The sequence below is a fragment of the Salvelinus namaycush genome, chromosome 1 (genome assembly GCF_016432855.1).
Source record: "Salvelinus namaycush isolate Seneca chromosome 1, SaNama_1.0, whole genome shotgun sequence".
Classification (NCBI taxonomy): domain Eukaryota; kingdom Metazoa; phylum Chordata; class Actinopteri; order Salmoniformes; family Salmonidae; genus Salvelinus; species Salvelinus namaycush.
The window spans coordinates 20,705,004-20,711,429 of NC_052307.1; positions in this window are offsets into that span (position 1 = coordinate 20,705,004).

A 6,426-nucleotide genomic window follows, 5' to 3' on the forward strand; every position below is an offset into this window, starting at 1 on the left:
TCCTACACCAACAACGTTGTTCACCTCTCCTACACCAACAACGTTGTTGTTCACCTCTCCTACACCAACAACGTTGTTCACCTCTCCTACACCAACAACGTTGTTCACCTCTCCTACACCAACAACGTTGTTCACCTCTCCTACACCAACAACGTTGTTCACCTCTCCTACACCAACAATGTTGTTCACCTCTCCTACACCAACAACGTTGTTCACCTCTCCTACACCAACAGCGTTGTTCACCTCTCCTACACCAACAACGTTGTTCACCTCTCCTACACCAACAACGTTGTTCACCTCTCCTACACCAACAACGTTGTTCACCTCTCCTACACCAACAACGTTGTTCACCTCTCCTACACCAACAGCGTTGTTCACCTCTCCTACACCAACAGCTTTGTTCACCTCTCCTACACCAACAACGTTGTTCACCTCTCCTACACCAACAACGTTGTTCACCTCTCCTACACCAACAATGTTGTTGTTCACCTCTCCTACACCAACAGCGTTGTTCACCTCTCCTACACCAACAACGTTGTTCACCTCTCCTACACCAACAGCTTTGTTCACCTCTCCTACACCAACAGCTTTGTTCACCTCTCCTACACCAACAGCTTTGTTCACCTCTCCTACACCAACAACTTTGTTCACCTCTCCTACACCAACAGCGTTGTTCACCTCTCCTACACCAACAGCTTTGTTCACCTCTCCTACACCAACAACGTTGTTCACCTCTCCTACACCAACAACGTTGTTCACCTCTCCTACACCAACAGCGTTGTTCACCTCTCCTACACCAACAGCTTTGTTCACCTCTCCTACACCAACAACGTTGTTCACCTCTCCTACACCAACAGCGTTGTTCACCTCTCCTACACCAACAGCTTTGTTCACCTCTCCTACACCAACAGCGTTGTTCACCTCTCCTACACCAACAACGTTGTTCACCTCTCCTACACCAACAACGTTGTTCACCTCTCCTACACCAACAGCGTTGTTCACCTCTCCTACACCAACAGCTTTGTTCACCTCTCCTACACCAACAACGTTGTTCACCTCTCCTACACCAACAATGTTGTTGTTCACCTCTCCTACACCAACAGCGTTGTTCACCTCTCCTACACCAACAACGTTGTTCCACTCTCCTACACCAACAGCTTTGTTCACCTCTCCTACACCAACAGCTTTGTTCACCTCTCCTACACCAACAGCTTTGTTCACCTCTCCTACACCAACAACTTTGTTCACCTCTCCTACACCAACAACGTTGTTCACCTCTCCTACACCAACAGCTTTGTTCACCTCTCCTACACCAACAACTTTGTTCACCTCTCCTACACCAACAACGTTGTTCACCTCTCCTACACCAACAACTTTGTTCACCTCTCCTACACCAACAACGTTGTTCACCTCTCCTACACCAACAACTTTGTTCACCTCTCCTACACCAACAACGTTGTTCACCTCTCCTACACCAACAACTTTGTTCACCTCTCCTACACCAACAGCTTTGTTCACCTCTCCTACACCAACAACGTTGTTCACCTCTCCTACACCAACAACGTTGTTCACCTCTCCTACACCAACAACGTTGTTCACCTCTCCTACACCAACAACGTTGTTCACCTCTCCTACACCAACAACGTTGTTCACCTCTCCTACACCAACAACGTTGTTCACCTCTCCTACACCAACAATGTTGTTCACCTCTCCTACACCAACAACGTTGTTCACCTCTCCTACACCAACAACGTTGTTCACCTCTCCTACACCAACAACTTTGTTCACCTCTCCTACACCAACAATGTTGTTCACCTCTCCTACACCAACAGCGTTGTTCACCTCTCCTACACCAACAACGTTGTTCACCTCTCCTACACCAACAGCTTTGTTCACCTCTCCTACACCAACAGCTTTGTTCACCTCTCCTACACCAACAGCTTTGTTCACCTCTCCTACACCAACAACTTTGTTCACCTCTCCTACACCAACAGCGTTGTTCACCTCTCCTACACCAACAGCTTTGTTCACCTCTCCTACACCAACAACGTTGTTCACCTCTCCTACACCAACAACGTTGTTCACCTCTCCTACACCAACAGCGTTGTTCACCTCTCCTACACCAACAGCTTTGTTCACCTCTCCTACACCAACAACTTTGTTCACCTCTCCTACACCAACAACGTTGTTCACCTCTCCTACACCAACAGCTTTGTTCACCTCTCCTACACCAACAGCTTTGTTCACCTCTCCTACACCAACAACTTTGTTCACCTCTCCTACACCAACAGCGTTGTTCACCTCTCCTACACCAACAGCTTTGTTCACCTCTCCTACACCAACAACGTTGTTCACCTCTCCTACACCAACAACGTTGTTCACCTCTCCTACACCAACAATGTTGTTGTTCACCTCTCCTACACCAACAACGTTGTTCACCTCTCCTACACCAACAATGTTGTTGTTCACCTCTCCTACACCAACAGCGTTGTTCACCTCTCCTACACCAACAATGTTGTTGTTCACCTCTCCTACACCAACAGCGTTGTTCACCTCTCCTACACCAACAACTTTGTTCACCTCTCCTACACCAACAACGTTGTTCACCTCTCCTACACCAACAGCTTTGTTCACCTCTCCTACACCAACAGCTTTGTTCACCTCTCCTACACCAACAACTTTGTTCACCTCTCCTACACCAACAACGTTGTTCACCTCTCCTACACCAACAGCTTTGTTCACCTCTCCTACACCAACAACTTTGTTCACCTCTCCTACACCAACAACGTTGTTCACCTCTCCTACACCAACAACTTTGTTCACCTCTCCTACACCAACAGCGTTGTTCACCTCTCCTACACCAACAGCGTTGTTCACCTCTCCTACACCAACAGCTTTGTTCACCTCTCCTACACCAACAACGTTGTTCACCTCTCCTACACCAACAACTTTGTTCACCTCTCCTACACCAACAGCGTTGTTCACCTCTCCTACACCAACAGCGTTGTTCACCTCTCCTACACCAACAACTTTGTTCACCTCTCCTACACCAACAGCGTTGTTCACCTCTCCTACACCAACAACTTTGTTCACCTCTCCTACACCAACAGCGTTGTTCACCTCTCCTACACCAACAGCGTTGTTCACCTCTCCTACACCAACAACGTTGTTCACCTCTCCTACACCAACAACGTTGTTCACCTCTCCTACACCAACAACGTTGTTCACCTCTCCTACACCAACAACGTTGTTCACCTCTCCTACACCAACAGCGTTGTTCACCTCTCCTACACCAACAGCGTTGTTCACCTCTCCTACACCAACAACGTTGTTCACCTCTCCTACACCAACTTTGCAGAACTCAAAACTGCAGTGCTTGTCTTTCATTATTTGGCCCGTTATGCATGAATATGAAGACTCAGCATTTGTTGTTTGCGTGTCTTTACTAAGTTTGCTAATCTTGTCCAAAAAAAAGTTATTAAAGTGGTTGGCAGTATCAAAGGGTTTTGTTATGAACAAGCCATCTGCCTCAATGAAGGATGGAGCTTAGCTTTTCTGCCTAGAATTTAATTTAAGCTACTCCAGAGATTTTTTACTATAATTCTTTATATCATTTATCTTTGTTCCATAGTATAGTTTCTTCTTCTTTTTGTTAAGTTATGTGATTTCTCAATTTACTGTATGTTTTCCAATCTGCTGTGTTGTCAGACTTATTTTCTATTCCCTTTGCCTCATCCCTCTCAGCCATACAGATTTTTTATTCATCATCTATCCATGGGGATTTGGCAGTTCTAACAGTCAGTTTCTTCATGGGTGCATGCCTATCTGTAACTGGAAGAAGCTATTTAATAAATGATTCAAGTGCGGCGTCAGGTTGTTCCTCAATACTAACAAGAGACCAACAAATATTTTTCACATCTTTGACATAGGAATCATTGCAAAACCATTCATATCATCGCTTATGAGTTTCAGTGCAAACAGTGGAATTAATTTCTATGGCCATATGATTATTGCTGACAATACCCTCTGAGTTAACAGTTAAATGAAAATAGATCACGTTACTTACATTGTCTGCACTTCTATTTCTCTGGTCTACCTTGTCAAGCTGGTCTGACCAGCATGGTCTAGCTGGTTATGCTGGCAGACCAGCATAGTCTAGCTCAGTGCTTCTCAATTATTTTCTGTTACGCCCCTCCTAGGAAGAAGTAAACATTTCGTGCCCCCCAACTCTCCTGTAAATAGTATAATAGTAAATACTGTAAATAGTATAATTTGTCTATAAAATTGTTATAAGTACACCTCTGCATAACATTTGATCCTTATTAACATTAATGAAAACAAAAAAACAAAAAAGAAAGAAATATAGATCAACTTACAACAAAGAATAACTTTATTAACATTGTTTTTTAGTCTGTAACAGAAAATACTTAGTGCATCGATTTGCCTGAAATTTAAAAAAAAATTCAAGCCTTATTTAAACTAAACATTTTTTTACCATTTGATATTGAAAAATTAAATTAAATATAATCAATAAATAATAATAAATTCAAATTGATCAGCAACATTAACTCAGGAGCACAATATATGAAACACTTTGACCTATAAAACAAAAATGAATAAAACAAATTGTGCAGATTTTTTTTTATCAAAATGAGGAAGTCATAGTTTTTATTTTTGCAGCACTTGCATCATCCAGCATGACAGAGACCATGTCTAATGCTGCAGGCAGTATCAGCTCCTCTGCTATGGAGTGTTTTTTTTTGCACCGAGCAATTTGGTACGCCACCTTATATGATGCTAACAGTGCTCGCTGGTTTACTGAAGTAGCATTCACAAAGCGGGACGATTGTTGGCAATATTCGGCACGTTTTCGCTGAAAAAACTCAAGCGGCTTATCAGCATGATTGGGGTGTAATGTCTTTAAGTGACGCCTTAATTTATTTGGGTTCATGCTGTCCGCTGCCAACATTTTTAGACACAGTAAACATACCGGTCTTTCCTCGTCTCCCACCGTAGTTACAGTGAAGCCAAGCGCTACATACGCGTCGTCATATTTCCTCGTCTTAGCTTTCGGGAGACTTACGTTTGTCTCATTATCTCCGTCTCTCTCCGCCTTTCTTTTCATCCCTGTTAAATATTTTTCCATGGTGTCTCTTAAGAGTTTGTTATCTGCACTTCATATCTCCTGCTCTGTGCTGTGTGCTCTTGTTCAGTGCAAAAAAAAACTACTCCCTGCGGCAAAAAAAGCGCCCCCCCCTGGCATCGCTGCGCCCCACTATTTGAGAAGGACTGGTAGCTGGTTATGCTGACAGACCAGCCTTCATTGGGTTATCGCTGGTGACCAGCCTTCGTTGTGTTTTCATTGGTGACCAGCTTTTGTTGTGTTTTCACTGTCAGACCAGCCTTCAGTGTGTTTTCACTGGGGACCAGCCTTTGTTGTGTTTTTTTTGCTGGTGACCTGCCTTCACTGTGTTTCGGACACTGGTGACCAGCACAAGCTAAAGCAAAACCAGCATAAAGTCATATATAACGCTGGCTTGCAAAGTGATTGTTTAATTTATTTTGGAATCCAGCCAGAGTGGACTCCCACAATCTGCATTCAGAATGATTGCCAGAAATAAAAAGTTACATAAGACTACATAAACCATCATAACTGGAACAACCATTTCAGTGATAGGTGCAATCAGTCCAATTAACAGATTGGATTAGTTTAGAAAAATGTATGTTACTTATCTTTGTGTAGCATAAGATAAACTAATGAATGAATCAATCAAAACACAGATATTGAAACAAACAATTAAAAAATCAAACTGTAATAGAGCATGCTGGGAAATATGATAATGATGGGCGTGGTTTTTCAGACCAGCAAAATTCTTATTATTTGGGAATCAACCTCACTTGGGATTTGAACTCACAACCAGGCCATTGCCAGCAACCTGAATTTCCTGCTACACCACTGAACCTGTGGGTGTGACAATTATTAGAACTTATAGACATTATTTCACTTGTCTCTTTTGGGTGTCATGTAAAACCCTTTGATTTGTCCCAGTGGGTAGGGGATTTTTTTTTAGTTCCATTTAGAACCCTCTCATGAAGAACCCTCTGGTTCCAGGTAAAACCAATGACAGGTTCCACAGTTAAACTCAGGGTTCAGTTGATTACTTTCTAAATGTAATCCGTTACAGTTACTAGTTACATGTCCAAAATTGTAATCAGTAATGTAACTTTTGGATTACCCAAACTCAGTAACGTAATCTAATTACATTCCGTTACTTTTAGATTACTTTCCCCTTAAGAGGCATTAGAAGAAGACAAAAATGTATATTACCAATTGAACGACATCAATGTTAAAGTTTACATAGCTGGCCATATATGGATGTTAAATTGTACTTTATGGATTGGTTATGTAGGCTTCTTCTAACCCAT